The sequence below is a fragment of the Gymnoscopelus microlampas genome (genome assembly GCF_963454915.1).
Source record: "Gymnoscopelus microlampas genome assembly, chromosome: 11".
Taxonomy (NCBI): Eukaryota; Metazoa; Chordata; class Actinopteri; order Myctophiformes; family Myctophidae; genus Gymnoscopelus; species Gymnoscopelus microlampas.
The window spans coordinates 54,699,725-54,718,913 of record NC_139948.1 but is presented as its reverse complement, the minus strand read 5'-3'; positions in this window follow the sequence as shown (position 1 = coordinate 54,718,913).

Sequence of the window (19,189 nt, the reverse complement as noted above, 5' to 3'; positions counted from 1 at the left end):
TCACCACAGTCCAGGCAATTTATGGACAACATCAGACAGTATAATGGCTTAGTCTCTATGGCTTCAAAGCATGTGTCTGGTAGGATCATGGAGTTCAAAAAAGGAATTAAACCGTTTAAGATGAGTGGCCAAATGTACCACATCACTCCCTCAGCGATCTTTCCTGACAGCACTAACAAACCCAAATTCTCACAAATCTTTGTATTTGATCAAGACAATGAAATTAAGAACCGCCTTCATCAGGCTAAGGGAGATGGACTTATTAAGGAACACACTCTGACCCTCATTCAAAATGAGTTAAAGACAGTTAAGCCTTTAGTAAGATTCTTTAAAACCGGAGCCGAGATGTTCAATGCAAATCCAACTCAGGACCTGAAAATGGTGTTCAAGTCCAAAAGCTCACAGGGAGCTAAGAAAAAACATCTTAACCCTGATGTCCCTGACGTTGTTATTTTTGCACCAGGAGACCAGACACAACCTCGAGACATTGTTCTGTACAGAACTCCAGCTGATGCACCTAATCACAGACAAACTACACATATCAATTCACTCCACCCTATGTATGACCCAGCTGCCTATCCCTTGATCTTGCCATATGGAGATGCTGGCTTCAGCATCGACAATCCCATCCTCAAGGTTAATGCAAATTCAGCCAGAGGCAAAGTCACTCTTCAGGAGTTCTTCAGATTCCATCTACAACAAAGAACTAATTCTTTCAACACCCTTCTGAAGTCAGGGAGACTTACTCAAGAATACTTCTGTGATCAATACTCCAAAATTAAGATGAAGATGAAGGCTAGAATACACACTATTGAAGGACAGATGAGAGGACTGAAACATGCCCACATACTGCTACTCCTACATGAGATTTTGACTGTCGATGACATTGATCAAATAATTAGAGCAGACATACCTGACAAACAAAAGGAGCCAGAGCTGTATGAGCTGGTGTGTCGATTCATGCTACATGGACCCTGTGGCCCGGCCTACCCTAACAGCCCCTGCATGGTCAATGGTATCTGTACTAAGAAATTCCCTAAAAACTTCTGTGCCAACACACGACTGCCTCATGATGGTCATGGCTACCCAGAGTACAGACGGCCCATTGTCGGTCACACCCATAAGAAGAATGACTTTCTGTTTGACAGCAGGTGGGTCGTTCCTTACAACGCTTGGGTCCTACTTAAATATAAATGCCACATCAATGTTGAATTTGTTGGCTCCTTCCGTACCATCAAGTACCTGTACAAATACGTCCATAAAGGAGTTGATGTTGGCACTCTCGATATTGAAGACAGGGATGAGATCTCCAGATTCATCAATGCCAGAACCATTGATGCTCATGATGCACACTGGAGAACAATGGAATACAAGATCCAGGACAGAGTCCCTGCTGTCACCAATCTCGCTATCCACACAGATGGCCAGCAGAGCATAATCTTCAGAGAAGGCTATGCACAGGAGGCCCTAACGGCAGCCAAACCAACTACATTGCTTGCCTTCTTCCAACTAAACAGCAGGGACCCTGACGCAAGGCAATATCTTTACATGCAGATTCCAGAACATTACAAATGGGATGCAAAGGACCACATGTGGCAAAAAAGAGTCCACCAACTCAAGGATGCAGAACTTCCAGTAGTACAATAGGCAGGATGTCCAATGTATCAGTGCTCCAAGGAGAAAGATTCTACTTGAAACTGCTCCTAGGACATATCAGAGGACCACAGACCTATGATGACCTTAAGGTATATAACGGCAACCACTATGACACTTTCAAAGACACTGATCTAGCCATGGGCTTGCTTCAGGACGATGGAGAATGGATTACCGCCATGCTTGACGTCTCAAGCTACGCTTCCTCAAGGAAAGTAAGAGAAACCTTTGCCATCATCCTCCACTAGTGTCAACCTTCAGAGCCCAAAGATCTGTTTGAAAGATTATTTGAACAGCTTAGTGAAGACTTTGTCCATGAGGAGGCCACTGCACAGAGGTGCCCTACAGATGCAGTAGACACAACATTTATACACAATCAGGTACTACTTGCAATTGAAAACGAGCTCTCGCAAATGGGAGGTAGTCTATCCAAACACAATGATATGCCACAGCCAAGACCACTAACTGAGCAGGAAAAACTGACACAAATCTTCAGATCTGAAAAATTCAACATAACACAGCAAGAACAAATTGTAAAGTCACTTGCTCCTAAGCTCAATGGAGAACAAATGGCACTCTACGAAGCTGTCTATCAGGCAGTACATGCACCAAAAGAAGAAACCATCACACGGCAGTTCATTCTAAACTCCCCAGCAGGTTATGGCAAAACCTTTACCTTTAAGGCAATTGCAGCTAAGATTCGCGCAGAGAATGGCATTGTACTGTGTGTGGGCAGCACAGGCTTAGCGGCACAGAACCTGGAGGGTGGTAGGACAGCTCATTCAAGATTTAAGATCCCAATCCCCATTTTTGAAGACTCTGTCTGTGCCATCAACGCCGAGTCCTCCCTGGCTAGGCTCATCAAAGAGAGCAACTTGATAATCTGGGACGAGATATTCAGTGTTAACCGATTTAATGTTGAGTGTGTGGAAAGAACACTGAGGGACCTCATGCACTCACAACAACCTTGGGGTGGCAAAACTGTCCTTCTGGGTGGAGACCCTAGGCAGACACTCCCTGTTATTAAAAGAGCAAGCAGAGCCCAGATAGTTACAGCATGCATCCAGATGTCACCACTGTATCCTCTCATGAAGCACCACAAGCTTAACATCAACATGAGGACAGAAACAGCTGAAAGGGACTTCTCCAACTATCTTCTTGCTTTAGGGGACGGAAAACTCCCTCACGAGGACACAGAAGTTCAAATCCGAATTCCACCACAACACTTGGTTAAGGATCTGAATACTCTGATTTCTTACACCTTTCCTGGCCTGCAAAATGGATGTATCAACAAAGTCAACCTTCTCAAAGGCACTGTATACACTCCTCTGAACAATGACATCCGAGAAATCAACAACATATGCTTGGCTGACTTACCTACAGAAGAGAGAGTCTACCTTTCAGCCGACTCAATTCAGGAGGACGACCACAAGGATTACGTGACTGTGGAATTACTCAATTCACTGACACCCTCTGGAATCCCTGATCATAACCTCAAATTGAAAGTAGGCGCACCAGTCATGCTGCTTAGAAACCTGCAATCAGGTCCTGACCGCACTCTCAAGAATGGCACCAGAATGGTGGTAATGCAAATGATGGACAGAGTCATTGAGTGTGAGATTGCAGTAGGCACAAACAGGGGTGAAACAATCTTCCTACCAAGAATACCTCACTATGACAGAGGTGAGCTTCCCTTCACCTTCATTAGACGACAGTTCCCTATCCGCTTAGCATTCTCTGTTACAATCAATAAGGGTCAGGGCCAAGAGAATGAACGAGTTGGCATCTACTTGCCTAAACCTGTGTTCGCTCATGGCCAACTCTACACAGCCTTCTCTAGAGGAAAGAGAGCCAGCGCTGTAAAAGTTTTCATTGTGGATAATGACAAGGGCATTACTGACAACATTGTTTATAGCGAACTCCTTTAGGATAATGGGCATAAATGGACACAGACAGACACAGAGATCTCCATATACGGGCATAAAAGGGACACACCCAGACACATACAGAGATGTCCATATATCACAGACACAGATAGCTCCATATATGGGCATAAATGCACACACAGATGGGCATAAATGGACACAGGCAAACAGATGGCCAAAACGGGTCCTATGACAACAGGTATAATGGGGTTTGATTTAAAGGGTGGAGCATTCATTCCCTATTTACATCGTTCCTGTGTAGGCCGGTCCCCGACTAGACCCTCGGCCACCCGAAGGGCTAGACCCTCAAATAAGGGTAATAATAATAATGATAAGGGTAATGATAATGATAAGGGTAATAATAATAATAATTATTATTATTATTATTATTATTATTATTATTATTATTATATCTTTTTATGATTAACAACAGGTCTATAATCCGACGTTCTAAACAGCACACAGGTAGACGAATCTTGGCTTAGTTTCAAAACCAAATTCATTCAAATTTTGGACAGTGTGGCTCCCATGAAAACCATCAGGGTCAAAACCTGCTCGGTACCATGGATGAATTCGGACATCCTTACTGCCATAAAAGTCAGAAACAAAAAGTGTTCTGAGTTTCATAAAGGTAGGATCAAACTCGCCAAACGTTTTAACAAAGGTCTCGAATCCCACGCAGCTAAACTTGAAAAAGAAAAAAACAAGCTAAGAAACAAGGTTAATGGCATGCTCCTGTTAGCAGAAAAAAGCTACCTCGATGACAAAATTGAGGAAAATCAAAGCAAACCACGAGAGCTTTGGGAGCTATTCAACAACCTCCTAGGCTGCAGCAAGAAATTGAAAACCAGGCTTTCAAACTTAAGCCTCAAGGTGAATGACACTCTCATTACATCCAAACATGAAGTGAGTAAAATCCTCAACATATTCTTCACGACCGTAGCCTCAGATTTGGTTGACAAACTACCCCCTCACTCTGGGTGCTATGGTGGAGAGTATGTTGACTCATTTTACGAAAAACAGGGTGTACGCAAAGATGATTTTAAACTCTCCCCTGTGAAAACAGAAGAGGTGTTTAAAAAATGTAGTGCTCTTCATCAAAACAGAGCCACAGGCCTCGACAATATCCCCCCCAAATTTCTAAAAGACTCAGTCGATGATACTTGATGATACGTCAGTGAAATGGATGAGATTCTACCTGGAAGGGGAGCAAGTGGTGGAAGTAAACGGCACCCAGTCCCCCCCCCTCCCAGTGACTTGTGGTGTTCCTCAAGGAAGTATACTAGGACCTTTACTGTTCCTGGTATATGTGAATGATATGTCTTCAGCCTGCGACTGCAAACTGTTCCTGTTCGCAGATGATGCGGCCCTGCTAGTCTAGGACAGGGACAGGCTGCAGGTTGAGAAAACTCTCAGCTCGGAACTCAACAAGATCTGTATCTGGCTCTCCAACAACAAACTTCCATTGCACCTGGGTAAAACTGAATCCATCCTCTTTGGGTCCAGTCCTAACCTTAGCAAGGCAGAGAGTTTCACGATCAAAGTGGGTGATGATGTCATCAAAAGAAAGGATGAAATTACCTACCTGGGTTCCATCTTGGAGGCAAACCTCTCTGGTAAAAAAAACGCAGAAAAAGTGATCAAAAATGTTAACCAAACAACACGCTATTTGTGGAGGATTGATCGTCTAGTCAGTAAGAATATTCTGAAGATTCTTGCAGGGGCCCTCATACAAGGTTATTATGATTATGCATGCACTTCATGGTATCATAACACCTCCAAGGCCTTAAAAACAAGGCTCCTAACATCCCAAAACAAACTTGTAAGGCTACTTCTTGGCCTCAATCACAAAACCCATCTAACCCCTGCTCATTTTGCTAGGATTGGATGCTTAGGGTTGGGAACAGAGTACAGCAACCTTTTTGGCTCAACAAAGGGAAGGAACTCATTCTCATGCTATTCATTAAAAACTTGGAATGCCCTACCAAAAGGAGTAAAGGAGTGTAAAACCCTACTCACTTTCAAAACTGCCCTAAAGACACACCTTCGGGAGGCTGCAATTCCAAAATGGCCCCTGTCCAAATCTTAACCTACCCTAAGTCCTAACCTACCCCCCTCTCCCCCCCTTTTCTCTTTCTTCTCTTGTACATATGTTTTCACTCTTCATACCAGTAACCTGTAAACTGATTGTATGACATTCTGTATAGTAGTGTGTATATCTGTCTGTCTCTTATATGTATAGTAGTGTGTATCTGTCTGTCTCTTATATGTATAGTAGTGTGTATATGTGTCTGTCTCTTATATGTATAGTAGTGTGTATCTGTCTGTCTCTTATATGTATAGTAGTGTGTATATCTGTCTGTCTCTTATATGTATAGTAGTGTGTATCTGTCTGTCTCTTATATGTATAGTAGTGTGTATATGTGTCTGTCTCTTATATGTATAGTAGTGTGTATATCTGTCTGTCTCTTATATGTATAGTGTGTATCTGTCTGTCTCTTATATGTATAGTAGTGTGTATATATGTCTGTCTCTTATATGTATAGTAGTGTGTATATCTGTCTGTCTCTTAGTGTGTATATCTGTCTGTCTCTTATATGTATAGTAGTGTGTATATGTGTCTGTCTCTTATATGTATAGTAGTGTGTATATGTGTCTGTCTCTTATATGTATAGTAAGTAGTGTGTATATGTGTCTGTGTCTTATATGTATAGTAGTGTGTATATATGTCTGTCTCTTATATGTATAGTAATGTGTATATCTGTCTGTCTCTTATATGTATAGTAGTGTGTATATCTGTCTGTCTCTTATATGTATAGTAGTGTGTATATCTGTCGGAACCCAACCCGCCTCAACCCGCCCCGCGAACCGTTATATAAATCTATGGCTCAACCCGCCCCGCGACCCGCGATTTTTTTTTATTCTATAAAATCATGGTTGGAAAATAATCCCCAAGTGTATTCAAACTGTTTTATTGTTATTATTCTTATTCATATTAGGAATAAAGACAAAACAAGAGCATGTGATTTCTTTTTTTTTTTTGCGTGTGAGAGCGGCTGACCCGCTCACCCGCAGCCCGCATAATTTCCTCTGAAATTCTGACTCGACCCACCCGCGCCGCGGGTTGACCCGCGGGTTACGGGTCAACCCGCGCATCACTAGTGTCTGTCTCTTATATGTATAGTAGTGTGTATATGTGTCTGTCTCTTATATGTATAGTAGTGTGTATATGTGTCTGTCTCTTATATGTATAGTAGTGTGTATATGTGTCTGTCTCTTATATGTATAGTAGTGTGTATATGTGTCTGTCTCTTATATGTATAGTAGTGTGTATATGTGTCTGTCTCTTATATGTATAGTAGTGTGTATATGTGTCTGTCTCTTATATGTATAGTAGTGTGTATATGTGTCTGTCTCTTATATGTATAGTAGTGTGTATATATGTCTGTCTCTTATATGTATAGTAGTGTGTATATCTGTCTGTTTCTTATATGTATAGTAGTGTGTATATGTGTCTGTCTCTTATATGTATAGTAGTGTGTATATGTGTCTGTCTCTTATATGTATAGTAGTGTGTATATGTGTCTGTCTCTTATATGTATAGTAGTGTGTATATGTGTCTGTCTCTTATATGTATAGTAGTGTCTATATCTGTCTGTCTCTTATATGTATAGTAGTGTGTATATGTGTCTGTCTCTTATATGTATAGTAGTGTGTATATCTGTCTGTCTCTTATATGTATAGTAGTGTGTATATGTGTCTGTCTCTTATATGTATAGTAGTGTGTATATGTGTCTGTCTCTTATATGTATAGTAGTGTGTATATGTGTCTTGTCTCTTATATGTATAGTAGTGTGTATATGTGTCTGTCTCTTATATGTATAGTAGTGTGTATATGTGTCTGTCTCTTATATGTATAGTAGTGTGTATATATGTCTGTTTCTTATATGTATAGTAGTGTGTATATGTGTCTGTCTCTTATATGTATAGTAGTGTGTATATCTGTGTGTCTCTTATATGTATAGTAGTGTGTATATGTGTCTGTCTCTTATATGTATAGTAGTGTGTATATCTGTGTGTCTCTTATATGTATAGTAGTGTGTATATGTGTCTGTCTCTTATATGTATAGTAGTGTGTATATCTGTCTGTTTCTTATATGTATAGTAGTGTGTATATGTGTCTGTCTCTTATATGTATAGTAGTGTGTATATCTGTGTGTCTCTTATATGTATAGTAGTGTGTATATGTGTCTGTCTCTTATATGTATAGTAGTGTGTATATCTGTCTGTCTCTTATATGTATAGTAGTGTGTATATCTGTGTGTCTCTTATATGTATAGTAGTGTGTATATGTGTCTGTCTCTTATATGTATAGTAGTGTGTATATCTGTCTGTCTCTTATATGTATAGTAGTGTGTATATGTGTCTGTCTCTTATATGTATAGTAGTGCAGTGATGTTGCTAGGTTTTCAATGTAATGGGTCCTGGGATGCAAGGGTGGTCTTTTAGATGGGTCCCAGGGACATTTTATGGGTCCCCAATTACACGTCCCCCCCCCTATCGTTTTCTTTGATCTCCAATCTCCATATCTTCTATGCGTGTGTGACTGTGTACATTATATCCTGATGCAGTGGATCTCAACCTTTTCAGGCAGCGACCCCCCAAAATAATCATATTTTAACTGGGGACCCCCCACCCTGAGGAATTAGGAGTTGAGGCACTTAATTTAGTTTGATTCAGTTCCACAGATACATATTGTGAAAATAGCAGATCTAGATCAGTGCGACCCGTTCCTGCTTTTCAAGACCGATACCGATATATATACATATATTAAAAAATCATAAATATATTTTTTCAAATGTATATGATTCTGTAGTATTAGCACACCTTATGGTAAGAAATACTAGTAGTGGGCAACAGGTGGATTTAACATACCTTTGACCAATAGAATACATTTAATCATAGAACCTTTTAATCATTATTATTATTTTATTTTGTATTTATGAATGTAGAATTTATTTTTACTATTTATTGTGTAGACTGAAAACACTGGCTTACAGTGGAAGTATTGGCAAATAAAGAAATAGGAATTCAAGAAATAATGAAGACAAATACTGACAATGCCTATGAACATTGGCTTGCAGTTATTGCACATAGTCAACATGCAATAATACTATTAGGCTTGTCATTGAGAAAGGAAAATAAAGTTGTCTTTTTGAGGAGAAGTGGAACCTTATAAGTCACTTTAAGTTTAGCATGAGGGAGAGGGTCTACCCTCTTCAGGGAATTAAATGGTGCATTTATATAGCGCTTCTATCCGAAGCACTTTACATTGATTGTGCCATTAACCCATTCACACACACATTCATACACCGATGGCGGAGGAAACCATGCAAGGCACCAACCTGCTCATCGGGAGCAATTAGGGGTTCAGCGTCTATTAGGGGTTCAGCGTCTATTAGGGGTTCAGCGTCTTAATTGTTATGATATCTCTAAGCTACAGAAAACATCCAGTTGCCTATTAAACATACACAAGACACAGACGATAGACAACCGGTTACTTACAGCTGCCATTAATTAGTGCTTTTGTTTGCCTTTGTGGTCAAATCAGGGTCAAATGCATAGGATCAACGAGCCATCGTTAACCTGCTAATGTTACACAGCTGATTGGCAACATGCATTAATCCACCACATACATCACTCTGATCTCCAAGCAAGTGGGAGAACACTCTAAAATCGGGGATTTTACTTTGGCTGGTCAATTTAAGATGACAACAGCAACAGAGATTAGTAGTAGACCTGTATGTATGATGATCAGTTATTATTCCAGACAGTGGTCTATCCAAGACGTTTTAACACGTTTAAGAGCAGGTCCTCATGCCGTCTCTCTCTCTCTCTCTGTGTGTGAGTAGCGTAGACTAACAGCGAGGGGCTGTGCTGCTGCTTCTGCCACACAACGCCGTTTAACCGAGTTATACTTCTCCAGTACAACGGTGTCTAACCGGAGAGTTATACTTCTCCACCAACGGTGCCTAACCGAGAGAGTCCATGTAGATCACAGCTGACAAATATTATATATTATCGGAGCTAATCGGAGCTGCGTCCCATGGACGCACTAGAGTTGTCATGAATGCGTCCTTTCGCAATATGGTGCGTCAGCGACGCAGGACGCAGGCCTACGAGCATCTCTGGTAGTGTGTATATGTGTCTGTCTCTTATATGTATAGTAGTGTGTATATGTGTCTGTCTCTTATATGTATAGTAGTGTGTATATGTGTCTGTCTCTTATATGTATAGTAGTGTGTATATGTGTCTGTCTCTTATATGTATAGTAGTGTGTATATGTGTCTGTCTCTTATATGTATAGTAGTGTGTATATGTGTCTGTCTCTTATATGTATAGTAGTGTGTATATGTGTCTTGTCTCTTATATGTATAGTAGTGTGTATATGTGTCTGTCTCTTATATGTATAGTAGTGTGTATATGTGTCTTGTCTCTTATATGTATAGTAGTGTGTATATGTGTCTGTCTCTTATATGTATAGTAGTGTGTATATGTGTCTGTCTCTTATATGTATAGTAGTGTGTATATCTGTCTGTCTCTTATATGTATAGTAGTGTGTATATGTGTCTGTCTCTTATATGTATAGTAGTGTCTATATCTGTCTGTCTCTTATATGTATAGTAGTGTGTATATGTGTCTGTCTCTTATATGTATAGTAGTGTGTATATGTGTCTGTCTCTTATATGTATAGTAGTGTGTATATGTGTCTGTCTCTTATATGTACTAGACCATACCCGGTCGGCGCAGCGCATCCGTGGGGGGATATGCGCACATGATCTGGCAACCCGGGAGGCAGTTTGTCCCATAGCTGGGCAGCCGCAGCTATGGGACGACATTCTTTGACACAAAAACGCTAATAAGAAGCTGGGATTTGATTAAATTGAAAAACGGGCTTCACAGTTGCGTTCAGATTGTAATGGTCAATGGCTGTGTGCAAAATCAGAGCAATTGGTCCAGCCAGTGAGGAGAACCGGGTATCTTCACTCACGTACCACTACACTCACGTACCACTACAGAGGTTACTAGAATTATAGTAGGATAGTAGTGTGTATATGTGTCTTGTCTCTTATATGTATAGTAGTGTGTATATGTGTCTGTCTCTTATATGTATAGTAGTGTGTATATCTGTCTGTTTCTTATATGTATAGTAGTGTGTATATGTGTCTGTCTCTTATATGTATAGTAGTGTGTATATCTGTGTGTCTCTTATATGTATAGTAGTGTGTATATGTGTCTGTCTCTTATATGTATAGTAGTGTGTATATCTGTGTGTCTCTTATATGTATAGTAGTGTGTATATGTGTCTGTCTCTTATATGTATAGTAGTGTGTATATCTGTCTGTTTCTTATATGTATAGTAGTGTGTATATGTGTCTGTCTCTTATATGTATAGTAGTGTGTATATCTGTGTGTCTCTTATATGTATAGTAGTGTGTATATGTGTCTGTCTCTTATATGTATAGTAGTGTGTATATCTGTCTGTCTCTTATATGTATAGTAGTGTGTATATCTGTGTGTCTCTTATATGTATAGTAGTGTGTATATGTGTCTGTCTCTTATATGTATAGTAGTGTGTATATCTGTCTGTCTCTTATATGTATAGTAGTGTGTATATGTGTCTGTCTCTTATATGTATAGTAGTGTGTATATGTGTCTGTCTCTTATATGTATAGTAGTGTGTATATGTGTCTGTCTCTTATATGTATAGTAGTGTGTATATGTGTCTGTCTCTTATTTGTATAGTAGTGTGTATATGTGTCTGTCTCTTATATGTATAGTAGTGTGTATATGTGTCTGTCTCTTATATGTATAGTAGTGTGTATATGTGTCTTGTCTCTTATATGTATAGTAGTGTGTATATGTGTCTGTCTCTTATATGTATAGTAGTGTGTATATGTGTCTTGTCTCTTATATGTATAGTAGTGTGTATATGTGTCTGTCTCTTATATGTATAGTAGTGTGTATATCTGTCTGTCTCTTATATGTATAGTAGTGTGTATATCTGTCTGTCTCTTATATGTATAGTAGTGTGTATATGTGTCTTGTCTCTTATATGTATAGTAGTGTGTATATGTGTCTGTCTCTTATATGTATAGTAGTGTGTATATGTGTCTGTCTCTTATATGTATAGTAGTGTGTATATCTGTCTGTCTCTTATATGTATAGTAGTGTGTATATCTGTGTGTCTCTTATATGTATAGTAGTGTGTATATGTGTCTGTCTCTTATATGTATAGTAGTGTGTATATCTGTCTGTCTCTTATATCATATGTCATCATGATGTGTGTGCATGGGGATCTCATCTTAAACAAGCTCAGTGCTTAATGAGTCTTCCAGTTTAGTAGACTTTGTATTGTGAATGTGTACTTCCATGTACTGCTATTCTCATGTCTTACTAAATAAAGTACATCAATCAATCAATCAATCAATCAATATAATACATGCATCCACACATACAGTAACTGAGACCATTCAGTAGCCAAAACTGGTTATAATCGAAGTAACTGATTCAATATCATTATTAACCAGAAGTTGAAGTAACCAATTACACAATCAGGCTATTATTAACCCATGCTGTATATATTTGATTGATATGTTAGTCCTGAACCACCATATGCATGGAATTTAATGTCTTTCACTTTCAGCCATTCTAAAACAGTAGCTACACAAGCAATAATGTTAACATGACCAAGTTCAGCATACTGATGCACTGTCATCATGGAACCAATGCATTTATCCAAAAACAATGTAAAACCCTTTAAAGTGATAGTTCACCTAAAAGATTACTTATGTTCTATCCATTGCACACCCCATGGAGGCTTGAATTCATGGATTTGTTTTTGTTTTTGTCGCATTCCTGATCCAATAATTTGATGACCGGGTATATTTCCGGTAGGAGACACAAAGAGTCTACTTTGTGTCTCCTACCGGACATCTTTCTGCCGGTGATCAAATTATTGTCTTAGGAATGAGACAAAAAGCAAAAATAAATCCATGAATTCAAAGCTTCATGCGGTTGATGTACAATTGATAGAAAATAAGTCATTTTTGGGGGTGAACTACTCCTTTGAGACCGGGGAACGCATCTGTGTAACCTTTTTATCCATATGTTTTACTTTGGCTATTCAAAAAAGTTTGTGCAAATATTTGAATATTTATATAATATATATATATATCAGGGGTCGCGCTAGGATTTTAATCTGCCGGTCCCAATGTCCGGAAGGATTCAAATTTACCGGACATCTGACAAAAATAACGGTCATAATTATTTTTATTTTTTATTATAAAAAAAAAATAATAATAATTATTTTTATGCATTAATGACAAGCAGGTGCGTAAATACAGCCTGACACTTAAGCCTACAGCATTATATTTTGGATTGAGCTATTTGAACATGAACCATCATAATATACACATTTTATATAGCAGGGTCATCTTACACAAATACATTAATTACCTACATTACCATTTGCACGCATGCTGCGTGCGTAATGGTTTCTCAATAATCAATTGCGTTTGTATGCATTTTCAAATCAAAGGGCACTGCACAAAATTGGGCATTTCAGATTAATCCATAACGTCAGTGTTGTGTTCTATTTTTTTCTTGAAGGTATACTATGATTATTCCCTGCCTCCCACACGCACGGCATGCGCGCGTCTATAATTAATTAGATGTAAAAAATGTGCACGCGCGCGTGTGTGCCCCAAACGCAATATGCTTTGTACTGATTTTTCTTTTGTACTGATTTTTCTTACTGATATCTGATCACCTGAACTCAACCACTTCCAAGCTTAGATGCATTTTCAATGCAACAAACTCGGCCAGGCCCACTCAGGCCCCGTTTCACAGTAACACTGAGTAGCCTACAATATGCTTTGTACTGATTTTCTACTGTTTCTAATGTTAATCACCCTGTAACTCAACCACTTCGGAGCTGCTTTTAGCCTTGGATGCATTTAAAAAATACATATATATTACCATAGAAGTGCAAGGATTGTTATAAACTAGAAGTTCGGGCGGCTACGCGGCCCGAACGTCTAGCGTGACGCGTCGTTCACTTTGCAGTGCCACCTTACAGGCACCTGGTAGGATGTGATGTCATGCTGTACGTCACACTGGCGTGATGTCAGATTACGTCACACTGGCGTGATGTCAGATTACGTCACACTGGCTACATACGTACATACTGACAACCGACATGGCGCAGGATTCAAATTGTATATACAGATAAATGATGGTTAGGCTTATCAGATATAATAGCAGTGTTAACAGCGAGCCTTCCTGTATCTATTACAGAATTAACTTGGCATTGAAGACACAAACTGTATTGACAAAACTGTGTTTTGCTGTGCTATGACGCGCAATTTGAATACTAATGAAGTACTCAATTCAGTGACCTATAAGTGAATGGCAGGTCGTTGAAATGTGTGAATTCCTTCGCCAGTAGCCATTAATTATCACCTCAAGAACAATAGCCACGCACATGATAAGCCATCACCTCAGAGTTAGACTAGTCAGATGGTCAGACCACACTTTTGCTGTTTGTATTGCTGCGCCCCCCAGCCCAGCCAGCAGCCACTCCTGGGTGCAGCGTATCAGATGCGTATCAACGTATCAGATACGCTGTTTTGAACAGTTTTTGAAGGTATACGGTGGCGACGGGAAAAAATCTCAAGGTATACGCCGTACACAGCATCTGACGGTAGAACACACCACTGCATAACGTGGCTCAGCTGACCTGTTAGGGCAATACATTATAGACCACTACTCACAGTGGATGCGGTCCGTGCGTCTAGTTGGGACAGCCGTGGGAAAGTTGATGAGTTGTGAGAATCTTGTCGTCTCCTCATAGAGCTATTCAGTTCAAAGTGGTAACGTTTTAACATGTCCACCTCATAGAGTTAAAAATAGGTCCACGATTATGATTAACGTCGTGTTTCAGCTCGATGCCATAGTTGCAGTAGCCTATAGCTGTTGTGAAGAGTATTTACGCATCTGTGTTAGATTTCATCTTCAACCTGCACTGTTGTTTAAACTGCAAGGGCAACTTGCCAACTTTACTCACAAGTGCCCTTGTATTAGCCTAGTATCTGTGATATATTCTAACTCGTAATGATACAACTTGTGTGTAACTGGCTGTTAAATACACAACTTTATATAATGTAAATTGCAACCGGACCGCGGTGTCTCTGTCTGTCTGCCGAGACCGCAGTCTGTACGCAGCAGCAGCAACAACTAGCTCTCTTTTTCCTGTTGTAGGCTACCTTCACAATAAAGTGTCTCCCATTTACCGCCCAATGCAGCACATTTTACACTGGTTATTAGTAACAGGAAATAGGTGTAACCTAACAGCGTGTGACACACTCTTTCTACCGCTCTCTCTCTCTCTCCCAGAAACACACGCACGCTGTTAAGAGAGAGAGAGAAAGAGCGAGCGAGCGAGAGAGCGCGCACGAGAGAGAGAGAGAGAGAGAGAGAGAGAGAGAGAGAGAGAGAGAGAGAGAGAGAGAGAGAGCGAGCTTGCAAAGCAGAGGATTTGAAATGTGCCTAATTTTGCGGTGATAATTAATGAACAGCCGTGTCATTATCAACCGGTCAGGATGTCCGGAGAGATTTATTTTGTCCGGTCTTTGTCATAAAAAAAACGGTCAAAACCGGCAATAGGCTCGCACAGCAGCCATATTGGGAATGAATTGGGCCCCTTCCTTACTTCCTTCGCAGGTGTTACCAATGATAGTAATTAAGGCTCTGTTTAGTGTGGCATAGTGGTTGTCTTATTTTCAAGGACCCCCATAACTCTGAGTGTACAAATGGAACCAAATGGACCCGTTACACACCCACCATAAGGGGCCATTTGGGAACCAAAATGTTCTAGTGAGCCAACATGCACGATATCAGCACCCTGACCAGAATGGAACAGAGCCCTTCATTAGTATCATTGGTAACACCTGTAAAGGAAGTAAGAAGAGACCCAGTTTATTTCCAATATGGCTACTGTGCATAGAGCCTATTATCGGACTAACGCGACCTCTGATACAGTATATATATATATATATTCAAATATTTGCACAAACGTTCAAGATTTTTCAAAAATAGCAGATCTACAAGCTCATGAGCTATGAGCTTGTAGATCTGCTATTTTTGAATAACCAAAGACATCTTAAAATGACACAGATGTGTTCCGGTCTTAATGGGTAACCGTTAAAGGGATAGTTCACCCCCAAAAAATACTTATTTTCTATCAATTATACAGATGTGCCACTTCAAAACTTCACACGTTACTGTTCTTTCCCTGAAAGTCCCCTGAAAATGCATTTTTTTCCTCCCTTTTCTGCCCTTAAAATGCACTGTTTTGCCCCTGAAAAGAAGTTGTCACTACACACCCCCGTTTTTCCCTTCAACAGACATCCATATACATGAGAACAAAAGAATGTGTGTTTAAGAAGGTGTCAGACTCATTATGAGGCGAAAGGTGATTTGACCAGTTGCTCAAATTAATTAGCATCATAAAAGCAGTGATCATCAAAATAATTCAGCATTTTAAATGCCCTTCTTTGTCCCTCTTATTGCCCTGGGAATCCCCTGAAAATTTACTGTCTTGGCGATGGCAGGACATGTGAAGTTTTGAAGTGGCACATCTGTACACCCCATGAAGCCTTGAATTCATGTAGATTTCTTTTTGTCTCATCCCTAAGCCAATAATTTGATAACCGGCAGAAAGATATTAATGTCTTCAGTAGGAGACTCAAAGTTGGCACTTTGTGTCTCCTACCGCGGAGCCGCTGCCGGTTCTCAGATTATTGGCTTAGGAATGCAACAAAAACTAAAAAAATCTCCATGAATTCAAAGTCTCAATGGGGTGTGTAATCGCTAGGAAACATGTTGGGGTTGGCAGCTCTGAGAATAGGCTCTATGCTCAGCAGCCATATTGGAAAGAAACTGGGCCTCTTCCTTACTTCTTTCACAGGTTGTTACCAATGATACTAATGAAGGCTCTGTTCCATTCTGCTCAAACAGAGTCAGGGTGCTGATAGTGTGCATGTTGGCTCACTGGAAAAAGTCTGTCTCTTATATGTATAGTAGTGTGTATATGTGTCTGTCTCTTATATGTATAGTAGTGTGTATATGTGTAAGTCTCTTATATGTATAGTAGTGTGTATATCTGTCTGTCTCTTATATGTATAGTAGTGTGTATATCTGTCTGTCTCTTATATGTATAGTAGTGTGTATATGTGTCTGTCTCTTATATGTATAGTAGTGTGTATATCTGTCTGTCTCTTATATGTATAGTAGTGTGTATATGTGTCTGTCTCTTATATGTATAGTAGTGTGTATATGTGTCTGTCTCTTATATGTATAGTAGTGTGTATATCTGTCTGTCTCTTATATGTATAGTAGTGTGTATATGTGTCTGTCTCTTATATGTATAGTAGTGTGTATATCTGTCTGTCTCTTATATGTATAGTAGTGTGTATATCTGTCTGTCTCTTATATGTATAGTAGTGTGTATATCTGTCTGTCTCTTATATGTATAGTAGTGTGTATATGTGTCTGTCTCTTATATGTATAGTAGTGTGTATATGTGTCTGTCTCTTATATGTATAGTAGTGTGTATATGTGTCTGTCTCTTATATGTATAGTAGTGTGTATATGTGTCTGTCTCTTATTTGTATAGTAGTGTGTATATCTGTCTGTCTCTTATATGTATAGTAGTGTGTATATCTGTCTGTCTCTTATATGTATAGTAGTGTGTATATGTGTCTGTCTCTTATATGTATAGTAGTGTGTATATGTGTCTGTCTCTTATATGTATAGTAGTGTGTATATGTGTCTGTCTCTTATATGTATAGTCGTGTGTATATGTGTCTGTCTCTTATATGTATAGTAGTGTGTATATGTGTCTGTCTCTTATATGTATAGTAGTGTGTATATGTGTCTGTCTCTTATATGTATAGTAGTGTGTATATGTGTCTGTCTCTTTTATGTCATCATGATTTGTGTGCATGGGGATCTCATCTTAAACAAGCTCAGTGCTTAATGAGTCTTCCAGTTTAGTAGACCTTGTATTGTGAATTTGTACTTCCATGTACTGTTATTCTCACGTCTTACTAAATAAAGTACATCAATCAATCAATCAATATAATACATGCATCCACATATACAGTAACTGAGACCATTCAGTAGCCAAAACTCGTTATAATCGAAGTAACTGATTCAATATCATTATTAACCAGAAGTTGAAGTAACCAATTACACAATCAGGCTATTATTAACCCATGCTGTATATATTTGATTGATATGTTAGTCCTGAACCACCATAACCACCAGGGCACTGCACAAAATTGGGCATTTCAGATTAATCCATAACGTGGCTCAGCTGACCTGTTAGGGCAATACATTATAGACCACTACTCACAGTGGATGCGGTCCGTGCGTCTAGTTGGGACAGCCGTGGGAAAGTTGATGAGTTGTGAGAATCTTGTGGTCTCCTCATAGAGCTATTCAGTTCAAAGTGGTAACGTTTTAACGTGTCCACCTCATAGAGTTAAAAATAGGTCCACGATTATGATTAACGTCGTGTTTCAGCTCGATGCCATAGTTGCAGTAGCCTATAGCTGTTGTGAAGAGTATTTACGCATCTGTGTTAGATTTCATCTTCAACCTGCACTGTTATTAAACTGTAGGGCAACTTGCCAACTTTACTCACAAGTGCCCTTGTATTAGCCTAGTATCTGTGATATATTCTAACTCGTAATGATACAACTTGTGTGTAACTGGCTGTTAAATACACAACTTTATATAATGTAACTTGTAACCGGACCGCGGTGTCTCTGTCTGTCTGCCGAGACCGCAGTCTGTACGCAGCAGCAACAACTAGCTCTCTTTTTCCTGTTGTAGGCTACCTTCACAATAAAGTGTCTCCCATTTACCGCCCAATGCAGCACATTTTACACTGGTTATTAGTAACAGGAAATAGGTGTAACCTAACAGCGTGTGACACACTCTTTCTACCGCTCTCTCTCTCTCTCCCAGAAACACACGCACGCTGTTAAGAGAGAGAGAGAAAGAGCGAGCGAGCGAGAGAGCGCGCGCGCGAGAGAGAGAGAGAGGCAGAGAGACAAGAGAGAGAGAGAGAGAGAGAGAGAGAGAGAGAGAGAGAGAGAGAGAGAGAGAGAGAGAGCGAGCTTGCAAAGCAGAGGATTTGAAATGTGCCTAATTTTGCGGTGATAATTAATGAACAGCCGTGTCATTATCAACCGGTCAGGATGTCCGGAGAGATTTATTTTGTCCGGTCTTTGTCATAAAAAAAACGGTCAAAACCGGCAATAGGCTCGCACAGCAGCCATATTGGGAATGAATTGGGCCCCTTCCTTACTTCCTTCGCAGGTGTTACCAATGATAGTAATTAAGGCTCTGTTTAGTGTGGCATAGTGGTTGTCTTATTTTCAAGGACCCCCATAACTCTGAGTGTACAAATGGAACCAAATGGACCCGTTACACACCCACCATAAGGGGCCATTTGGGAACCAAAATGTTCTAGTGAGCCA